Consider the following 24,606-nt stretch of genomic DNA (forward strand, 5'->3'; position numbering starts at 1 on the left):
AATAAGGTAGATCAAAGGGTTAAATGTACTAATCTAACATGTGTGTGTAAAATGTAGTGTTTTTACACAGTGCAGTGTTCTCTTTTCTTTTCCTGGACTGACATAGGAGGCAGCGGGGGGGCGCATGTATACCCAGAAATAGAGCCATTATTTGCCTGAACATTGCAGGCAGACTATTGGCGAGTAGTTAAAAATAATTCTCAATATTTTATTTAATTTTTTAAACATTATTTTTATTTTTTTTAGCAATTTTTTTTATTATTTCATACCATAGTAACATTGTACTACTCTGGGAGGGGAGTGATCAGGGATTTCTTTTTCTTTACACTTTCCATTACAGTAGCAATAAAGATCATCTCTGCAATGCAGTGCTTGCTTTGAACTGTCATGAATGGGTTAAATTTATGACACTTTAAAATACAGTGATCTATGACTGGCTCCAGCTTGTCATATGGTACAGGGTGCTGTAACTGGTCCATGTAACATGTGAGAGCTGTGGGCCAATCACAGCTCATCAGGGACAGATTGATTCATAACAGCTTTGCTAGCATTGTGATCATGAACACGGGGTCCTGATTACCTGGATCCACATTCCACTGTGTCCTGTAAACACATCGGTTGTGGGGGGGGGGGGGCGCTGTGTGCTTGCTCAGGCATGCAGTGCCCCCCTGTGTTAGTGCAGGCAGAGCAATGTACCAGTACATAAGTAGCTGCCGCCCATCCGCAGTAAAAGTACTGTGAGCGGTTGGCAAATGGTTAATATTAAATAGCACAAGAAAGCCTAAAAGATGTTTTTTTCACAAAACCATATTATAATAACCCAATGAGTAAACAAATGAAAATCTTTTTCTCTAAATGTCTTTCATTATTTTATAGCAATGAAAAAAAAGAATTTTGGTTGGTGTGGTTATTTTTCTTTGTATTACTTTTCTGCTTAGAACAGAGCATTGAGTACTGGTAATAGTATTAAAGATTACAATTACAAATGTAAATATCTAATACAAGCAATACAGCAAATATAAAAATGCTTTACATTACAACATTTTGGGAAGCCATATTGTGTGTTTTCATATTATTGTGAATATAATCAACTCCACAGAGTGTGATTTATTTTTTTGCTCGTTATTCTTTATGTACAATATTATTATACCAATGAAATGAAATAAAAGTAGCACCGCATAACATACTCTGTTATAACTAGTCAATAAAAAGTAATAGAAGATAAGATTGGAATCTTGCAGAATTCTGAATGTAACTCTTCAAGTGTTATCACCTCTTAGCATGAATTGAGATAATAAAATAAAGCGCACAGTTCTTTTAAATTATAGCTACCAGACAGCTGTTTTGTATGTTCTTATAATCCTAAGCTTCAAAATGTCATTCCTCTCGGGATGCTTGATAGATAATTTATAAAGGCATTCCCTTTATCACCACTTGATCTTCCTGACCTGGCGTTGCCATGGGGCTTGGAAAATTCTCTGCACAGATTTTCTACGTGATCCAGGACCTTAATGAATCAGAGATAACAATACATTATTTCAGTTTACACACTGATGTGTACTTTTATCTGATTCTACTATGCACAGCAGTTGTTCTGTAAAATGATTTCACAGATATTCAGATATTACTTTTTTCTTTATTATTGGGGGGCTAAAAACACACCTGGTACTTTTTACCTTGACACAGGCATTATGGCCTTTATCTTTTAGATATTTTCTATTATTTAAACTCTATTAATATTTGTGCCAATTCTGTTGTATTTTGTTGCCCTTCAGTTTGGATTCAAACACTTGTTTTTCATTTTGAGAGATACTTCAATAGTATAACCATGAAATAAACTAGGATAAAGGTCAATGATGCATGTGTACTGATTTTAAAAGTGACCTTTAAAGGAAAGCTGCTGCACAAATAAGGAAAATATTTTCTCCAATTTAGTGTAGTGGCTGCATTCCAATATCTGTGTGTCCCTTTAAACAGGAATGCATGTTTAAAGTGTATGTAAACCCCAAAATCTATTTTTCAGTATGTTTGGCATCATGTCTCACTGTATACAACTTTCTTTAGAAAATATTTTTATTTTTATGAATAACAGAGGTTCTTATGTGGAGATTCTGCCAGTAACAGCACTACAACAAAAATCCTCTGCCTCATATTTAGAAGCAACAGATTGGATTCAGATGTTCCAATCATCTCCATGGCCATAGGTGTATAAAATCAAGCATCTAGGCATGCAGACTGTTTCTGCAAACATTTTCGAAAGAATGGGTCACTCACAGGAGCTCAGTGAATTAAAGTGTGATACCGTGATAGGTTGCCACTTGTGCAGTAAGTTTGTCCGTGAATTTCCTTGCTACTAAATATTCCATAAAGAAATGGATGAGTGAGCTTGGGGTGGAGAAACTTGACAGGCCTTCACAGTGTCCTGACCTCAACCTGATAGAACACCTTTGGAATGAATCAGAGCGGAGACTGCAAACCAGGCCTTCTTGTCTGACATCAGTGCCTGACCTCACAAATGCGCTTCTGGAAGAATGGTCCAACATTCCCATAGACACACTCCTAAGCCCTGTGGACAGCCTACCCAGAAAAGTCAAAGCTGTTATAGCTGCAAAGGGTGGGCCAACTCAATATTGAACCCTACGGACTAAGACTGGGATGCCATTAAAGTTCATGTGCGTGTAAAAGCATATATACTATACAATGTATATATTAGATAGGCAGTCCAACTATCAACTCAAGGAGCTTGTATGGCAGTTTGACATCTCTGCTGCTAACTGCAGGGCAATGGCAAGGGCCTGTAACATGAAGTGCTTTACTAGGAGGATCACCTGGTGAGAAACTTTGCAAAAGATTCACTAAAAACTATTTATTTAAGAAAACTTTAGAACAATAGTGTCCTTTTTGAAACTGAAACTCTTTCCTTACACATGCCTTTCTCTGCACAGAAATATAGGCAGACAGCTAACACTAATTCTATTGTAAAGAAGAACTTTGTTAAAATATTTAAGGTCTACATAGCAACCAACAACTGTTAAGACAATGAACACTATGGTTAGGAGTATGTAATGTACAGTACAGATTAGAGAGTGCAGCAGTCAGGGCCATATAACATGAATCACAGTGTATACAGTACAGCAGTCAGGAGTATGCAGCATACAACATACAGTGGGGATCGAAAGTTTGGGCACCCCAGCTAAATATTTATATTAATGTGCATAAAGAAGCCAAGAAAAGATGGAAAAATCTCCAAAAGGCATCAAATTACAGATTAGACATTCTTATAATATGTCAACAAAAGTTAGATTTTATTTCCATCATTTACACTTTCAAAATAACAGAAAACAAAAAAATGGCGTCTGCAAAAGTTTGGGCACCCTGCAGAGTTAATATCTTGTACTACCCCCTTTGGCAAGTATCACAGCTTGTAAACGCTTTTTGTAGCCAGCCAAGAGTCTTTCAATTCTTGTTTGAGGTATCTTTGCCCATTCTTCCTTACAAAAGTCTTCCAGTTCTTTGAGATTTCTGGGCTGTCTGTCACGCACTGCTCTTTTAAGGTCTATCCATAGATTTTCAATTATGTTGAGGTCAGGAGATTGTGAAGGCCATGGCAAAACCTTCAGTTTACGCCTCTTGATGTAATCCCCCATGGATTTTGAGGTGTGTTTAGGATCATTATCCATTTGTAGAAGCCATCCTCTCTTTAACTTCAGCTTTTTCACAGATGGCATCAAGTTACCATCCAAAATTTGCTGAAATTTTATTGAATCCATTTTTCCTTCTACTCGTGAGATGTTCCCTGTGCCACTGGTTGCAACACAACCCCAAAGCATGATTGATCCAACCCCATGCTTAACAGTTGGACAGAAGTTCTTTTCATTAAATTCAGTGCCCCTTCTTCTCCAAACGTACCTTTGCTCATTCTGGCCAAAAAGTTCAATTTTAACCTCATCGGTCCACAGAACTTTTTTCCAAAATGCATCAGGCTTGTCTATATGTTCATTTGCAAAGTTCAAACGATGATTTTTGTGGTGAGGACGTAGAAGAGGTTTTCTTCTGATGACTCTTCCATGAAGACCATATTTGTACAAGTATCTCTTTATAGTGGAATAGTGTACCACAACTCCAGTGTCTGTCAGATCTTTCTGGAGGGATCGTGCAGTCAAACGTGGGTTTTGAATTGTTTTTCTCACAATCCTGCGAGCTGTTCTGTCTGATATTTTTCTTGGTCTTCCAGATCTTTTTGTTTTCTGTTATTTTGAAAGTGTAAATGATGGAAATAAAATCTAACTTTTGTTGACATATTATAAGAATGTCTAATCTGTAATTTGATGCCTTTTGGAGATTTTTCCATCTTTCCTTGGCTTCTTTATGCACATTAATACAAATTTTTAGCTGGGGTGCCCAAACATTCGATCCCCACTGTAGCTTAAAGAATGCAGAGCTCAGAAGTGAAACACACAGCACATGATACAGACTGCAAAGGTCAGGAGGAAACAAAAATATCATAACATTGACAGTCAAGAAAAAAACCACAAAAACCTTGAAAATGCACAGCACCGAGTTTAGAGTGAAGCGGTGCAGAATAGGGAACACACGGTGCCAGGGGCGGACTGACAACTCATGGGGCCCCCGGGCAATAGGGGTTCATGGGCCCCTGTGTCCTTGCCCAAGCTCAAAAAAAGCCTATGAAAAAGGTACCAGGGGAATCTCATGGGGCCCCCTACTGACCCCGGGCCCTCGGGCAGTGCCCGAGTTTCCAAATGGTCAGTCCGCCCCTGCACGGTGCAGATTACAAAATGAGGTGGTATTGAATAGGGAACGCACAGCTAAGATTACAGAATGAGGTAATGTGAGATAAGAATGTACAAAAAAAAGTGCAGAATGAGGTGGTTTGAAATAAGAAATGCAAAGAGCAGAATAAAGAATGAAGTGATGTGGAATAATGAATGTACAGTGCAGAGTACAGTATGAGGGGGCATGGAAGAGGGAATGTACAGCACAGAATATAGAATGAGTCATTGCATATTTTGTGTCCGGCTTACATATAGTTAAAATGAGATCCTTGCTCTCTTCCTTTACCTGCCACCCTCTACTGTACAGCATCAAGGAGAAATTAAACTACATTCCTGGATCTGGTAAAGGTTCTACAGGTGCTTCTGTACAAAGATTACAACAGTTATTGCCCCATCTTCCTGCTGCTGACTCCCACCCTGTATTGTTTACACAAAGGAGCATCAATGCACTGTGCTGGGTAGAGGTGCTGTACAGGCACTTTCCAAATATCCCTATCACCATTGAGATTTCCCATGGGAAGGGGGGGGGGCAGTAGCCTAGAGGGTACAACCTTTCCAAGAGCTGCTTTGCAAGATCCAGTGGAGGATAGTCATCAGTGCAGCATTTGTTACATTCCCATGTTTGCTAATACATTGACAAATTAAAGAAAAGAAAAAAGGGGGAGAAGACGTGATAATTCATTAGTGAACAAAGAGAAGGTACAGGTATACTGGGGATTATAAATATTATATTAAGCTAAATTTGGGATGGTGGAGATACAGTAGATGCCAACCAGGATTTCAAAGTACATCCAAAGAGTTGTTGACAACCACTATTTTCATAGGTGGTCCTATATAGGAGTAGGATCTGGTCCACCCAAGTTTTCCATGTTGCCATTTTAGAGGGAGTGGACTTTACCAGGTCAGGATAATTGTCTTTTAGACATAGAAGGCCTAGAAGGCAGATTGTGGGGTTACATTTATCACTGAACAACAATTGTTGTTCAAAAATTTTGCACCCTGAATAACTTTTGGTGATTATGATAGACCTCTTTGAACTGAACACAGATACAATTTCAAAACCACTTTATTATATTGGAATCCTGACACATATAAAATCAATTTTTAATGAATATAATCTATTTAATTACTTATTATTTCTGACATGCTGCATGAGTTCAATGGGGCTAAAAGTGATTTGCTGCTGATTTTCATTCATACTCAGTGTCTGGTGCATCTTGCTGCAATGTTCAACTACGTGAATGAATAAATTAAATTGTGCAACAACCCCAAAAGGAATATGTAACATGTAAACTGAAAAAACTCAGCAGCGATAACATGAAGGATTGTGCTGCTCTACTGACCTACTCTCAAATGTGTTAAAAGAAAATTTTCATATTATCATAATGTTAAAATGTGCTCTTATAAACTAAAATTATGCATATACATCACTCAGAAAAACATATTGAACTAATTAGCATATAACAGACAAAACATTCCAACATGTGCAAAATCCACTCCTTTTGCTGTGATCAGATGTGCTCCAAATGAAGAAACCTCAACAGCTCCCCAAGGGCAAATGCTAACCTCCACTTTTAACCCTCACTGCAAAGGTTAAATCAGCATATATGTTAAGCACCAGGACCCAGATGCCACTCAAATTAAATCATGGAATAATCATCTTCCATCAAATCTTGCTTGCATGCATAGCCTGAAAGCTGTTGTTTTGAGGAACCACAAAGCCCAGAATTTATGTATGCATCAGATGGTTTTCAAACTCAAAGGCAAAAAAAAAACCAGAACATAGTGCTCACTGCCATATACAACTTTTTATTTAGCTAAAAACACACTCCTGTACAATGGAAAGGTACAAATGTTTCTCCCAAGCTCAAAGCTGCTCAGTCAAGCAGTGTTGCCTGGGAGGAGGGAAAAAACAAAACAAAACAAGTACTGCTATATTAAACTAGCATTAATGGATTCCAATTTTCCATTGTGGCAATGTCCTGGTGAAACTTTTCATGATGTTCATCACTGACTACACTTAGATTTTTTTGAAAAGAAGTCCAAGTCTGAATGCAGAAAATAAGTCTTGTGTTGATGGGGCTCACCAGAAATACCCATTTTAAAATCCTGAGCATTGCTACTGTATGTGCCTGGCTGGTGCATTACAGCATCTTCATCTGTTTCATCAAGCACCAGTTATCTGGTGGCTTTGGTACTAACAGGTTGTCATCATGGGTACCCGTCTCATGGCTTATGTCAGAATGTGGCATTAACTTTATTTCAAATAAAACCAATGACATTAGTCAGACAGAAGTACTAGTCTGTCATGTGATTATTCAGTTCTTGCCATATCATCTGGACAGCAAACTGCATTGACTTTTGTGTTCCTGTGAGCCATGCTCTAAGTTCAACAGCACATCTTGCACAACAAATGTGAGGAGCTCAGTTATGGTGCGTATTTTAGACTTAAGCACGTACTCACCGCAAATGTAGCAGAATGTATCACAGCTGTTCTGAGATTGGCAAGACATTTCTCCTGTCACCAGTCATCCTTGAGCAAGTGTATAACTGCTTTAATTGTTATGTAAATTACATTGACATTGCTATGCTTTGAACTACACAAAAGCTGTTATCAATGAAGTGAATAGCATGCCCAAACTTTACCAATTCCACAACTGTTATGCAAAATGCCCTGTGTGCATGCCTGAACATGCATGAGCTGCACAAAGCATCTTACAACGCAAGCGATAAGTAAACTTAAAATATACTGTAGGTTGTAGGTTAAACTACAGATTATTTTGGTGATTAGCTGCTAAAAATCTATAAGGTACACGCAAAAGAGTTCAAGAAGCAGAATCTTTGTTGTTCAGTGTATTCAGAAATCTCAGCATCAGCTCAAAAAAGCTAGTTTTATCAAACCAATATACTGTACGAAGAGACAAATACAAGTACAGATGAAATGAAAGAAATCAGCCCTGATAACACAGTTATTAGAAAACAAAGGTGGAAGCCTAAAACCCAGTTTAAGGGGAACTACAGGTACATAATAATCCGATAAAAAAAAAAAATTTGCCCTTAGAGAAGAGTAGGGGGTGAACATAATTATACTCAAACTCCATCCGATAACCTTCTGACATTCCTAGATTGTAAGCTTGAAAGAGCAGGGCCCTTGACCCCCTCGTGTTTTGTTTTGTTACTGTATTGTCTCATGTACTGTCCCCCACTATAATGTACAGCGCTGAACAAACCTTTTAGCTCTATATAAATAATATAATAATAATAATAATTTTGAGTATCAGTAGTTGCCATTTTTCTTCAGTTCTATGATATTTAGAGGTTTTGGTGGTTTTGAAAGCAGCATGATATATGATGATAGGTTTGGTCACACTGTCCTGTCTGGAAAGTTTTTTTCTAGGGCTGAATAGGGACCAGTCTGGTGGACCTCAACTGAGTCCAGACAGCATATGACAGTTGGAGATTATGAAGTGAGTTGTTTCGAGAATTCCAAACTTCTCCTTTAGCAGAAAAAGTTATTTTTCTCTTCAGAACCTCTAATATCAATATTACTTCTAAAATCTGCTGTAAGGAAAATAGAAATACACTTGTTTGAATGTGTTAAAATAATTAAGTTGACCTGGGTGGAGTGAACACTTAAAAAAACTAATGCAACCACCACAGCTAATGATTGGTAAGCTGTAATATATTAAATTTTTTGTATAAGGTTTAATATCGCTTCAAAGTCCAATAGAACTCTTAGTATAAATTAGCTAAAAACATTCAGTGTGCATCAAAAAAAACTGTGGTTAATGTCTTACAGTTCATTTTGTACATGAAGTAGCTATAGCTGAGTGGGGCACTTGCACTGTGTCAGAGATTCCTCTGCTTAGGTCCAAAATAACCCCCAGAATCAGATCCAGAGATCTCCAATCAGCAGGGAACATAAGCTTTGCTGATTGGAGATAAATAGGTCTGACACAGTGGGGGGGGGGAGGTATCAGAACTCAGCTTCCAATCGGAGATAAAGAGTTCTACTCTACAGTTACTAGCAGGATACAGGCTTTCTTACTTGGGATATAGATGCTTCAAAAGAAAGATAAACTGTAATATTTTGAACACCTTTTTTTTGCATCCTGAAATGTAATTAACTGAATTTAAAATAAGAGTTAAATTGAGCATTAAAGGATAGTAAGGGAGGAAAAATCTCTGGATAGTGAAATGGCTAAGAACCATAAATTGTATTTTATAATTAGAGATAAAGGCACATTTAAAACTCTCATCAATTCATCAGGGAGATTGGTTTTGACTGATTCTCAATCCATAATAAATTAGCCAATAATTTCTTCATTATAATCCGTGTGCAAAGATGAGTACACATTTGCTAACGTGCTACACCCCAGCTCCACAGTCATGTTAATCTATGTAGTCTTGGTTGAACTGAAACCTGGTTAACCTGGTTCACTCATTTCTAATTGCATTCATTTGATTCTAAAACTAACAGGCATAGTAAAATGTTTCCATTATTTTTCAGCATTTCCGTGTTGAACATTATAAATCACTTTCAGTAAAATGAACCATTTTATTTAAACTATAATTCTGTTCACAAAATATATACTTACTTGTCTGCTGACATACTATTACAGTATTGCGCACATTCAACAATTACATCCATGACCAGATCAAAACAGTGGAGATACCATAAACAAGTAAGAAATCCTTTTTAATTTTGTTTTGCCCTCATCATGTCTAGAAATGTGCTACTTATGTTTATATATACAGTAAAATTCTAGTATGTATACAATTTCTGCATTAACATTTCTTAAAGACATTATATGGGATTTTCAGCTTTAAGAGTTTCAAATGGCTTTTTTATTTGAAAATTAGGTTGTCTGTACTATGTGCCATGCCATGTCCATAATGTACACAAACGTATAGAAATTCATGAAGTTTCACATTGCAAATATACCTATATAACCCAATTCATAGGTAAAGCATATGTAAAAAGATATCTTAATGTTACTTCATCATGAGAATAAAACATTGATTTTACTGGGTATCACAAATGCAGCACATTCATTTCAATTGTATACTTTGTGTGATGCTACTATATATATACAGTATATTTATTTTACATAATATTTATTTATAGTTTTTTTTACAGTGCAAGCATACTTTATCATGTAATGCTTTACAGAGTACATACTGTAGATCTAATCACCTTATTCAGTGTCTACCACAGGAGCTCGAAATCTAATGTTCCTATCACAAACACTATAGGGAATTTTAGGAGAGAGACAATAAACCTATCAATATGTTTGTGAAGTATGGAAGGTGACTAGAAAACTAGGGGATACCCACATAGACACATGGAAAAACTAGATGCAGATAGTGTCTTGGGTGAGATTTGTATAAAGGATTCAAATTTGCAAAGCACCATGATTTACATAACATACAGCCACCCTATATACAGAATGATTCTGTCACCAACAAAGTAAATGGATATGAAATGGTTCACAAATGAGATTGTAACCCAAGTTACATTGTCTCTGTTCCAAGAGTCCTAAGTTTCCAAAGGATTCTTGTCTTGGAAGATGGGAACACCTACTAAACACCTCGATAGATGGGGAAGGTTAGTGCTTCTTAGATAAGGCGGTATCCTGAGGAACCTAGTGCTATTTTATAATGAGGGATTATGCTGGTTTGGTCAGAGACTGTATAGGCAGGTAGCCTGCAGTGCTCATGCCCCATGAAAGTGGGGATCTGGGGGTGACAGATGATCTATGTAAGTTTGGGACCCCATTGCAACTCAGTGGCATAAGGTCACATTACTCTAGCTCCTCTGCACTCACTTTATGGACTTATGGTCAGCTGAGAAGAATCTGTTCTTTTGCTGCACAGCATGCCATGTCTTAGTCATGACATCTTTAATAATAGCCCCATGACTGAAGGTTCAGGTCCGGTCTGTCCTGATGTTGGAAAGAAGATCTGTGGCCCTTCTGGGGACTGCTCTCCAAGTACTTATTGGACTTGCTTTGTTAGGGAGGTTAGAGATCTACTTGACTTTGGCGAGGTGGATCAGAATACCTTGCTCCTATCATGACCCTTATGCCCTGGGAGATTCGGGAAGTTTTCATTAGGATCGGGTAGTTACAAATAATGCACTGCTAAGCCTGTCATATTTTATCATAAGACATTTTTCAGTTTCAGCAGATAATCTTTTTATATGAAATATTCTAGTTCAAAAAATATATATATTAACTTATTTTTAAATACTATCAAGGTTCCATTGTTTTGTATGTAACTAATTTCTTTTGTAAACAAACATGAAATATGATCATAGTTCAGGATATGTTATATTAGAATACTTGTCTTCACTCATTTTGTGAACTTCCAGACTAAATATATAAGAAAAGGTTTCCAAGCGTGCCAGATGTTTTGCCGTCATCCACATAGAAATTCAGTACTTGTGCTGTTTATGTGGTTGGCGCAGCTGTTGAAGTTGCATTTTCTGATTGAAGTGATCATGCAGACAGTGCTGCTCATGATGAGTCTTTAAAGGAGCGTCTGTTTGTATAGAAGCAGAATTGATGTTCAGCCGGAAGGAGGCTGCAGCAAAAATCAACAATTAGTGGGAGACAGAAGGATATCTGAACATTTTAAACTGGACGATTTTGTCCAGGACATTTTGTGTACTGTTGGTACATAAGATGCATCTACTTCATCATCATAGTTATTGTCATCATCAACAGAAGCACTATTTTAAAAAAATAGTTTTAGAAATATAAATCAGAAACATCAATATTCAAAGGGGAATGGGGGTGACCATAAGAGAAGGACATGTACAGCAAAAAAAAAGAAAAAAAAGGAGCATTGTCAGAAGTTCTCACCCTTCTCAAAGGAACACAGTTAACAATTAACAACTAATACAGGCCCAAATTTTCCCCCAATCTATCTAAAATTAAATAAAATATTTAGAATCGAGTTGGGACTTATTACTGGTATTAAAACATTTGCATCAATAATAATAATAATAATAGGTTATATCTATCAAATATGCCAGTAAACACATGGAATATTTGCTTTGGGAACATTTCCTTCCTGAGCATTGCTACTAAGTGAGCATTTTTAAGCTTAACAATCATTTATATGCATTTGTGCACTAAAAATAACCTCCTCAGGTTGCATTTGGAGTGCTGGCACCAGGGTCAATCAGCCTAGGAGCATAGTCTTTTTATTATTGTAATTTTTATTGAAGTTTTGACAGTTACAGAAAAAAAAAACAATGGCTGAAAAGAGAATAACAATGGTGGAGATGACATATATGCATTGCACTAAGCATTACATGGACACATCAATTAGTATCGCCTATATACATAATTAAAGGTCTTTAGATTCAGGTTGAATGAACCAGATTGTTGCAGATAAATTGCATCATAAAGCAACTAATAGATCCAATATCTGATATACTATAATAGGATAGATTGTAGGTTATTATATAGTTATATATATAATAATTAACATTCAAAATAAAATAAAAAGGTGTTAGGCATATGGAAAGATACCTAACCTCATACCCTAAAGAAAAGGGGAGGGCGGAGTGACCTACACTGTTAACTAGATGGAGGGTGGGTGGCTCTGGTATGGGAGGAGAGGTAGCACAACAAGTAGGTGATATATATATAGTAAAAATTATGTGACTGCCAAAAAAATCCAAACAAATTGTGAACCAAATAGGGAAACAAAAGTTGCACTCAAAAAATACCAATACAAATACTCAGTAAGGGATATCCAGTTGTTGTTGTTTCTCTATTTATAAAAAAAATATATTCATAGTAAGTCACTTATAGTTTAAATGTGCTCCTACCAATAATATTATTAAGTCAAAATACATAAAACACCAAACAATGAAAAAGTCTTTTGATGACAAAACTCCTGATTATGATGAACCGCTCTGTCCACAATAATCCTCCACATGTAAAGTGAAATAGAGACTCCATGCCCACCATCACAAAACACACACTTCTAACCAAATATTTAGATCCCAGATTATAGGTGGTCCAACAGAGCACGATGCTGAGCATATCTTGCTTGTAACATCCTAGATGGAAAAGAGGTGTCACAAACTTCGATATTTCTCCTCTTCTCTTCCTCCCTTATTGTGATCCGCTGTGTACTCAGTCAAAAAGAATAATAAAAACCCATTTACAAACTTCAAAGACAAATGAGCATGTAAATCATAAATGCCATTGGTGCTTGTGGTGCTGGTGGTTCCAGACAGGCGTGAGTGATGTCAGCACAATCTCCGCTCAGCACCGATGTACATTTCATCTCAATAGACATTGATCAGGCCTGACCCCACCCACGTCACCCATGCATGTCTTTGACACACATGCCTGTCTGTGACACCTCTTTTCCATCTGGGATGTTACAAGCAAGATATGTTCAGCATCATGCTCTGTTAGACCACCTATAATCTGGGGTCTAACTATTCAATAAGGAGCAGTGTATTTTTTGTGGTGGTGGGCATGAGAGTTGTTTATTTCACTACATACCTGGAGGATTATTGTGGATACAGCCATTAATCATAATCAGGGTTTTGTCATCAAAAGACTTTTTCATTGTTTAGTGTTTCATGTATTTTGACTAAATAATATTATTGGTAGAAGCACATTAAAACTATAGGTGACTCACTATTAATATATTAATATATTTTTTTCTAAATAGTGCAACAACATCTGGATATCATATATATATATATATATATATATATATATATATATATATATATATATATAAAACCAGTAGGGGATATATACAGTATATGCACTTAAGAATCTAAAAAAGCAAAATAATAAGGCTTGACTTTTCCCCATATATATTGAAGAAGGCTGAACAGGCCTCTACAAGCTAAGTATAAGTTACAAATATGCTGCAAGCATGTAATATAACTTTATATTTGTAAGAGTGTTACTGTAACTAGGAAATTGGCATGTAATTATGACACAATCCAAATTCCTCAGAACTAACTAATGTTAATTTCTGATCGTCATCTTCAGATAAAATCTTAAATGAGACCTTTAGTTGCATACATGACATTAGAATGCACTAGAAGGCAGATCATAGTAAAGGTTAACCTTTTCTAGTGCTGAGGGCACTTTGTTATACATTAGTTTCATAAGAAACCGACATCTGGAAAATATATACCAAGTGCACAAATTCAAGGTGGTGTCAGATAAGCTCCTGAAGATTTAAATGCAGCTGCACAAAGTCAAATTATAATACATTGATATCTCTGTCATACCTCTAGGCTTTCTTACATGGGTAAGAAAGACAGTTTTTAGAGCCAAAACATAAGCAACATACACGTTCTTGCCACATCCTTATTTATACTTCACCTGCCCTCCAGTCATTTCAGACCAATAAATACAGTAGACATAATTTCAAGCATTTACACATGCAGTCATTTTTCACCTTTGCAAAAAATATTGCTTCCTATAGAAACCAATTTCAGATTTCTGGATTGAGGTGATTGTAGCCATATTAGTGCACTTGCGACAGAAACAATTGAGTACTGTCCGTGATACTTTTTTATTTGCACTAACATACAATGTACACAGCAATGGTTATAAAACTAGGATTAGACTAGAGATAAGAGAGAGCAAAAGCAAAGACTGGGGGGGCAGGAATTGGATTGTCACAGAGGGGCCGTGAAACTCTTAGATAATGAGTGAAGAATTCCATGTCTAAATTAAGGCCGTTTTTCTTTTGTATCAAATAGAAATATCATTCCTAGTTCAAAAGTTTTTATTTCCTGAATAGTTTTGAAATTCCCTTTAAGAACTAAGATATTGAGATCTTCCATAGTGTGGTCCAGTTGTGGGAAATGGTGTCCTACAGGTGTTCAGAAGTCATCTTCTTTGTGTTCCTTGATGGTATATCTGTGCAAATTCCTCCTTTGTACGCAACTTCTGTCCTGTTTCGCCAACATAAGATCCTTTGCTACATTTTTTGCACTGGATAAGGTACACAACATAACTGGAGGTGCATGATCTGGTGATATTAAAGATCCATTTTGTGTGAGTGACACATTTTGATGGATTAATTTGGTTGCACGGTGTGCAGTGTTTTTTATTGTAGAGTTTGCTTCCATTACTTGTGACATCATAATCAGAAGGAAGTTTCCTACTGATTAGTTTATTTCTGAGGTTGGGGGGTTGTCTGAAAGCCAGTATTGGGGGTTGCTATAATATTTCTTTCAGAGTTCCATCCTCTGTTATGATGGGTTGTAAATCTTTGATTATTTTTCTTATTTCATCTAGTGCTGGGTTGTATGTGGTTACTAGAGGTACATGGTTGTTTGTTTTTTTCTCTTTGTATTGGAGTAGATTTTCTCTTCAGGTTCTCAAGGCTGTGTTTATGCTGGTGTTGATAGATTTGTCCTTGTAACCTTTCTTATGGAAGGAGTCTGCTAGTGTCCTGAGATGTTTATCTCTGTCTTCCGGGTCTGAACGTATTCGGTGATTGATTGCCTGACTGTGTATGATGGCCCGTTTTGTGTGTTGGGGATGAAAGCTAGAACTGTGGAGGTAGATGCATCTGTCAGTGGGTTTCCTGTATATTGAGGTGTGAAGCTTATCATCCCTGATGTATATTGTGATGTCTAGGAAACATTTCTGGATAAAACAAACATTTGATTTGTTTGCAAAGCTACTATTTTTACTATTTTTACCTAATAATGAATTAAAAATACAATAAAAATATATATATTATTTTTTTAATCAGCACAAGTGTCAGTACTAACATCAAATGAGAAGTGTCCCTTGTGCAGGCGGTGTGCTCTGTTTGGTGAAATCTTCATTCCTCTGACCCTTTATACCCATCTTCTGGTGTTGTAGGGATTACTGTTCTGACTATGCTTGCCCTTCCCACCACCTCCATTCATAAAAGTTGTATTATCCCTTTCCTTGATGAAATGTTAATATGTACTATCAAATACTCTCTTCAGATGTAGCTAATTTTCATTTGTTTATTGTTCTGTATGTTTTCTGTATGTTTTCTTAAATTGATCAAAATAATAGTGGCTAGTGGAGACATACAGTATCTGTGTCTTCAAGTACAATGAGAACTTGTTTTATCCAATATAGAATCTTGTTTGAACTTGTGGATGTTTTTCCTATTGTATTGGATTGTTTATATCCTTCCCACATTGAGAAAATTGATGGAGATGGAATTGAATGATGAAAAGATATCCTTTTTGAAATACTTGGGTACTCCTATCCAAGTATCTTTTTCCTATGAGAAATCTGGAGATAATGATGAAAATTTGCATCTGACCTTTTTAATTTGAGGTCTATCCCATCTAGTGAGTGAGACTTTCTGAAGGTGGTGAGGGATTACACAGTTGGATCACACTTGATGTGGAGTTCCAAATACATGCAGTGCTGTGGATACTTTTATCTGGTTGAAGATGGTGGATCCATTTCCAAAGACATTCTTTGTGCAGCAAGCAAAACACAATTACACAGAAATATTGTGGACTTTGCAACAATTTACCTACTATTGCTAATAGATATTTAAACTGGTTTTGAATGTGAATATAATAAAAATATACTCCTATATTATATTGCTTAATAGCAACTTTTTTAGCTTAAAAGTACACATGTAACTTAGCTTTTGTTTTGTACATAAGCATATATATAAAAGTCTAAACACACTGTAATACATTTTAGAACAGCTTTAGGACAATGCCCAATGTGTCTTTTCCTGTTCTCTTGCTGTAGTAATACTGATAAGAACAATTAGGAGCTACTAATTATCACAGCATTTTGCTGTAACTAAATTTCCACAACAGTCCTTGACAGTACTACCTACCAGGTCACTGATGAATTGTAATGGAACATTATTCTGTGGTACAGTATACCATCCCTTAAAATAAAGCAGGACCATTCACTCAGAGTTTCCTTGTCTTTTGCAGTGGGAAACTAAATGATTAGAAATCCCTGACTTGACTGGAGAAAGATCTAGGCGAGAACCTTATACATATACGTACTGGCAGGTAACTAACCAGAATAACTGGGGAGAGAAATAGAGAAAGGATCCAGTGGTTATTCCACTAATAGAGGTGATACAGTGGTCCAGTCCCAGAGAAATATTGAAGCTTCCACTGGACCACTGCTGTAACTGTATCATCTCTATTAGTGGAATAACCACTGGATCCTCAATCTATTTCTCTCCCCACTTATTCTGGTTAGTTACCTGCCAGTACATATAGACGGCTCACTCCTAGAACTTTCTCCAGTCAAGTCAGGGATTTCTAATCCTTTAGCGTTCCACTGCTTGACTCCTGGGAGCGGGGCATTCTGATTTAACAGTTTTTATTTTGTATGTTTGGGTGATCTCTCTGGAGATGGTCAGCCTCAGCCTGACAGCCCCAGCACAGGAACAGTGATCTTGTCAGATTTTGCTGCCCTTGAAGAGGTTTTTTCCTTCCCTAGGAAGGGGCATTCCCTCCTTGCTCCATAGAAGAGTATTCTTGTCTGCACTTCAATGAGGATAACTCTGAAGCTTAGCCATCTCTTATGCAATTTATGGATGACTGACTCCTATACAGTTGTCTCTTTCATTGCAGGTAGGTCAAAACACACAATAACACTTATGCTCTATTGTGAATGGCACCCCAATGCACTGTACAATAGACAGCAACACATAATATCCCCCCTTCTTATGTATTTTATGCCACTTTATCTATTATGTAATCCACTGCTGCATATGACTTGTTCTACATCTGTTGTAATCACTAGTCCGCTCTGAGCTGTCATTTATTACCACCCCCTCTTTTTTTCCCTGGCACTTGTTTACATGTAATTTCTGGCTGCCAGATGCCAATTTTAAAAGCTGGTCCCCTCCTCTTGTACTTGAAAAAGGAGGTGGAGCCTCTAAAACACATTGTACATGCCCCCTTTTGCTCTTCAATGCCAACCCTGTACGTTGAGGATGGCCATAGATGCCTCCGCTGCTTGGTTCGCCTGGCGGGTTCACCTCCATGTGTGTGAAGCTGCCTTCAGTAGCTCTTGTCATCCATCCTGCTTAACATTTAGTTTTCCCCTCCACATCCAAGCTGCACCTTCTTTACCTCAATCTAAGTGTGGATTGTTTGTCTAATAAATGTTACTATGTTTGCATTTATTCCTGCACTTTGGCTAGTTTGTGTTTCTACATTAAACATATTCAGCTTCTCTGTTTCCCCTTGTTGCCTTTGATTTATGGCTGATTATGTCACTGATCTACTATAACTCAAGTGATAGCAAGCCTCTTATTTCCCTTTCACAGTTGATGCAAGTTAAGAAAGAAATGGTTTACTAATAACAAGTTGTAATGGAAATGTCTAAAATGTTTAAATTCTCAATTCAAAAGTTACCTATGAGGTACATGGGGTCATGTGGCCATTTTCAGTCAGATTAGATGGTGGTATAATATCTACAGGAAACATCATCCAGTCCTGTATGTCCATTTTCAAAGAAATTAACCATTCAGAAGGGTTACAAAGCCTTATCTAGTTGCTGTTGGTGTGGGAGGGAGAATCTGCACCTGTAAACAACAAGATGTAGGTGGATTGAGCTTGCTTATTCCACTATTCTCTGGTTTCTATAGCCATCTTAATATTGACATTTTAAAATGTTACATCCCTTTTAGTAACGTAAATATTAATTTTGATGCTTCTACAAATATGTGCTTTAACATGTGTTGGACATGGATGTACATCATACCACAATATGTACAAAGCCCAATGTTTGACAGTAGTTGGGCATTTCCAATCAATCATTCAAGTCAATTATATTTTTTTAACTGTATGTGTGTATAAACATGACAGCTGAGAATTTCTGAATGTATATGTTTCGAAGTTCTCTGCTCTGTTTGAGGTGTACTAAGGTGCATCCTTGTTCATGCTAACATGCACTGTTGTACTGATAAGTGCATTGTATGTATTTTAACCAGCATGTACTAGGCCTAAACATAGTTTTTTATTCACACATTAATATTCATGCAAACATCCAGGTAGAACCAGAAGCTATGATGTAAATGACAAGAGTCACAAATAAACAAACCTATGAGCCCTAAAACTGGTTTTATGTCAGTGATTAATAAGTTAGATTGATTTATTTTTGTAATTAAAAGAATAAACTTAGCACATTAAGAGTTCAAACAATCTATTGTGATAGCCAAAAGTTATTTACATGTGACTACTTCCAGCACCCAAAGACAGCATGGTGACTATGTATTTAGCCCCTTTGCCTTGCAACTCAAGGTCCTGAGTTTGAACCCATACAAATACCCCCCCATACACACACCCTCGTAAGTATTCTATTTTTTAATTTGAATTTGTACCATGTACTTTTTGTATGCTTTGCTCCTCCAAACCAAAAACATACTGTTAGGTAAATTAGCTTGCTGAAATTGTTCCTAGGTTGTGTATGATAGGAGCATTGGATTGTGAGCTACTTTAGGGAGTGGTAACCAGAGCTAGTCATTCTATGTATGTTGAAAGTAAAACACTGTGTAATATGTCAATGCAATTTAAATGGCAGAAATAAAGATCAAATCCAAAAACAAAGGGGAACTCCTGATGCAATGATAAATGACTAAGCTATAGCGTAAATAGAGAACTCACTGATTTGACTAGGCAAGTTGCTAATTTTGAATCATATCTTTGTAAATTGGTTCAAACTGTAGGAAAACAGGGATGATTGTCCAATTTCTTAATATCTTAATTATCTGCTGCTCAGACAGACCTGTAAAATTAGCAAACTTACATTTCTTCTATATCGGTTGTCTTTTTCTTTTGTTTATGCTCTAGTGGCTAACTGTTCAGATTAACAGTTTTTTTTTTTTAACACAGACCCAACCCTACATTATATATTTAATTATACTAACTTGCAGCACCACTGCAAGAAATTAAAACAATGGTTTAGTGTTAGAAATTTGAAAGGTTATGGTGAGAGAATGCACTTAATGAGCAAGATCATACAAATTATTGAAGTAATCTTAAAGTTTAATTTTTTAAAAACAAATTTAGTTCCTAGGTGAATACTTACTAAAGATGATGATTTTTAATTTATACAATTTGTCATTTCTTTCCCATTCTGTCCCCTTTGTGCTGGTCCCACTTTCCTGTTTCAGGATGACTCCTTTCCTTTGCAGGGGTACAATGTAATTGACTCTCTGCTCTTCTTCCAGAAGCAATTGACAAATGGCATCTGATAACCTGTCTCTGGAGCTACTGACAAGCACTTCTCTTGGAGGAGGACAGAGTGTGCATCTTGTGTTGGCACAAGCAGCATGATTTTTTCTTGTTCAATAGTTTTATTGAGTTTCAGTCAAGTTAAAGAAGTCGAAAGGCAGCTTGATTTTTTTTATGAATGCAGGGGCACACATGCAGTATAGCAAAAAGAATGATGGAACATGTAGCATCAATATTTGTACTTGGCAACAGTTTGGGCACTGCTTCATTCAAACTTTTAGAAAGGAAGTGAGTAGTTCAGAGTTTTGTGGCAAGTAATCCTTTATTTTATTGTGTAAAGTTAATCTATAAAGATATGTTGCTGAAACTTTATTACTACTTTAATCTACAGTATGTTTTGCTTTTTTACATGCTTTTTTACCTGCTCTCTTAAAATGAGAAGTGTCCTTGTTATTTTAAATTTATTAGGCAAATTTGATTATATATAATGCTTGGAGTTTCCAAAAAACAAAGCTGTACTTTACAGTACATTGAAGGTACTTTTTGTGGCCTCCTTTTGCCTTCTTACTCTAATATGGCTGGTTATCCTGTCTTGTTGTTGCTTAGGCCTTAACCCAGAAAATCCATAGTTGTATATTATTATTATTATTACTACGAGTTTATATAGCGCCAAAGGGTTTGCTCAGCGCTGTACAATAGTATATCTTGCATTGACAATGACCAACAAGTAAAGACACTACTCGGTTTGCAAGAAACTTATCTATAATTTAAAACTGTATCTGTGCTGCATGATAGTGGATTTGGATACAGGGATATATGAATGGTTTGCACAGTTCTGTCCACTACCCTAAAAGAGGAGCAAACACTTTATTTTGGTAATTTTATGGGCATATGACAGAAGTTAAATGTAAATGCAATTAATTTAAAGAATTCAATGCTGCGCTTCAAATAAAAGTTCTGTGTGTGCATGTATGACTATATTTCTAAGAATTATTGTTGCTTCCTTTGTGTGGTTATTGACTGTATATTTCTAAAGCCTTTTAGTAAACAAGAATAAAAAATGATGTTAATCTCTACCTGACTGCTGCATGCATTACTAGATGCATATTTTACTCAGCCCATAATTGACAATGTATATACATTTTTTACATTTGCTCTTATTGCTTCTTCGTGAGAATAACAGACTTTCACTTACTTATTCAGGACACATTTTATGCTCCAAATAAGTGGTGAACAACAGGCAGACAGTGACTTCCTAAGGATATTGATGTTAAGTGCAAGTGAAAATTTGCTACAACAGGGCATTTCAATGGAAATGTTATCCTTGAAATGAGCACTTTAATGACTGCTGCATCAATAAACGCAATTTACAATCAAGTTTGCAATCAGGCTAGCATCCCACTAGTTCCATAAAACACAGAAATAGCAGGTCAAAGGTGGGAATAAAGCAGAACAAAGTCAGCAACATGAAGATATAACTTAAATTATTCTCCTATTTGCAGTAGCTAACACAACTTGTTTACAATATGGATATATCTAGCAAACATAACAATCAATAGTTGCTGTGCCTTTTAACATTTTGGTAGCATAATTCAGTGGGCTAAATAAAAGCAATATACTTGAAAATGTGCCCAAATACTTTTCATTACAAGGATGCAGTTACAATAAGCATAATTTGCAAAAACTGGAGAAAAGACAGCATAGCAGTGATGCCTGTAACAATTAAGGTTAGAGTTCTTGGTTTTCAAACCTGCAGTACAGATTGACAGCTGGAACCTGTCTGGCTACTATGGACCACATCTTTGTTTATATTGTCTATGCAAAGGCTAATGTTACAGAAAACACCTAGCCTAAAAAAATATATATACAGTAAATATCTTGGCTATGCGTCATGCCAGCAAACAATGGGTAATCTCTGCCCCTCAACCCTGTTTAGTACATCCCCTAATAGTTCACATAAAAAGGCAGATAATACCTTAGGTGTTCTTCTTCTCTCTGGATTTGTTGGTTTCCTGCCATTTTAAGCCCTCATGGTGGAAGGTTCCTCCTGTAAGGGAAAACTGGTGCTTGTTGAATGTAGCCATTCTAGTAGCATGTATGCAGCAATCTCAGGTTTCTTTTCCTCGTTCCTTTCTGGCTAGCGAATATGGTGAAGCCTTCAATATGATTCCTCAGGGCCATTCCAGAGGTAGCATGTGCACACTACCTGCATTCCATCTGTCAGAGCCTGTATTACACTCTAGGGGCATGAGCACTGATGTTTCAGGTCTCTTTTCCCTTTGTCTGTGGTCCCTTTTCCCCAAATCATCAGAGTGAAGCACAAACAGTCTGTGAGTCAGAAGACCAAGCTTTGTCTTCTGACTCACAGACTGTGCTTCACTCTGATGATTTGTTGGCTGTATTACACCTATACTTACCTGGAGAGGACCCTGCTATCGAAAACGTATATTATTGAAGGGGATACCATCGTTTTGAGTGGATATCATCCGCAGAGGAGTTTCTTGGCACGGAGGATCTTTTTTATGATCCTACAGGCGTTTTGGTCCGTTTGGGTCACTGTAAAGAGGTGAGGGGGCATTTCAGCCGTTTTGGGATATCTTTCACATTGGTTGGCACGCACATCCACTTTATCACTTGCATGTTTGGAAAAGTCATTGGATCACTTGGCATTTATGCACCTTTGAACTTTTTACATATGTGTTTCCTATTTATTTAGTCATTTGTTATATATTTATTTCTGACACGGTTTTTATTTTTTTGTGCATTTTGTTCATACTTTGATTTTAGGCACATTTTTGGAGGTTGGTTTTAAAAAAAATTGTTTTTATTTTTATGTCTTGTTTTGTGCTTTGTTTTATTTTATATATTTTTTTTATATATTTATATATTTTTGGGGGGATTTAATTATCCAAAATTATAGGATAATGATGTTTTTTATGGAGTGCTGTGTTTGAGTGGCACTTAGGGATTTGTGACACTTCTATATTCATTGTTTCACCTTTTTATTTAGTCCTACTTTTTTCTGTTTCTCTTATCCAGTCCCATTTGGACTATATTTATTTACAGAATTCTTTACTTTTATGGTCTTTTTCACCTTTTGAATATCACATTGGATCCCTGAGTGGATCAGTTCATGTTACACACTTTATTTTAGTCCTTTTTTTTTGGACCTGTTTGATTACAGCACTTATTGATATCACCTGGGATCCCTAGTGGATCAGTACACTTTGTACACTTGTTTCTAGTCCCATTTGGACTTGGTTGAATTCATTGGTTAATAATATATTTCACTTTTAAGATTACACAGAGGATAAAGTTCACGTTTATTTTCACATTTATTGTTTACTGTTTATAGCTTACAGTTTTATTTTTGTTATCAAGTCAGCGCTGCACCAGTGCATTTATGATTTACACTTGTCACTTGCTATATGATTAGGTGTTAGCAGCTCCCAAAGGTTAGGAGGTACTTTAGTTAGGAGCGCAGGAGGATCACCCCATTATTGTTTGTCAAGACCAAGACCTGAACCTGCAACCTCTGCTGTGTCTGGTGATGTCTCTTTTTGCTGAGCCACCTGAGATGCTGGACAGCTCCGTGGAGCTTGAACTTTGTTTCTCTGGAACCTTAAACCCTTTGCTCCCCCATGAATTTCCTACTTAAGACATGCCTCTGCACTTCCTCTTTGACAGATTATTGTACTGTCACCAGCCAATATCTCTCTCTTGTCACTCCTGATGCTGTTCCTATCTATCACTCAATATGGACCTTTGGCCTGTTCCTTGACTACTTTTCTGGCTGATCCCAACCTGCAACCATCTGTTACTAACCTTTAGCTTGTTTACTGACTAATTGTCTGCCTATCCCTACCTGCTATATCTGCTTTGGACCCTGGCTTGCTCACCTCCTGGTAGGATGATCCTGATAACCATGACCTGGTACTAACTCTCAGCAAAACCCATCTCCACCATCAGAATCTCAGGTGAACAATGGTTAGTACTTAGACTCTGCACCTTGCGTGAGCCTGTATTTCTCACCAGGGTAAACTGCTTCTTTACCTATCCAGCTGGTTGGTGGGTACCTCTCTACTGCTATAGCTACTGGTCTCTGAGCCTGACTCCAGACTGTGACACTGTTGTTGGTTTCCTTACCTGCTCCATTTCTTCCTGTTTTATTGATGGTGCTTCCTAGATTCCCTGAGTCTGTTGGTGAATGGAATTCTGAGGTGGGTTTGCTTAGGATTCTTTCTAAGAAAACTTAATGCTGCACATTAATAAGTGGAGGGTGTCCATGACTGTAATATAGGGTGAGGAATAAAATAAAAAATCTTGCTGCCAAAGAAACTCTATATAAATGGCAGTTTAATAGCATATAAAATAGTAGAATAGGTAGAAGATGCATTAGTTAAAATATTTCAATTTATTTTACACAAATACATAAGAAATTCTAAAAAGAAACTATTTAAGTTTCATAGTTCATAACCAATATCTGCCATAGCACCGTATTATATGCCACTAGCTCACACCCAGATTCATTGATTAAGAGTACCCTTATAGCCAATATCTAAGGATAAACCGAAATTGTACCAATGATATACTGTA

Source organism: Staurois parvus, unplaced genomic scaffold (assembly GCF_062004578.1).
Source record: "Staurois parvus isolate SC_StPar_1 unplaced genomic scaffold, SC_StPar_1.0 ptg000634l, whole genome shotgun sequence".
In the NCBI taxonomy this organism is placed as follows: Eukaryota; Metazoa; Chordata; class Amphibia; order Anura; family Ranidae; genus Staurois; species Staurois parvus.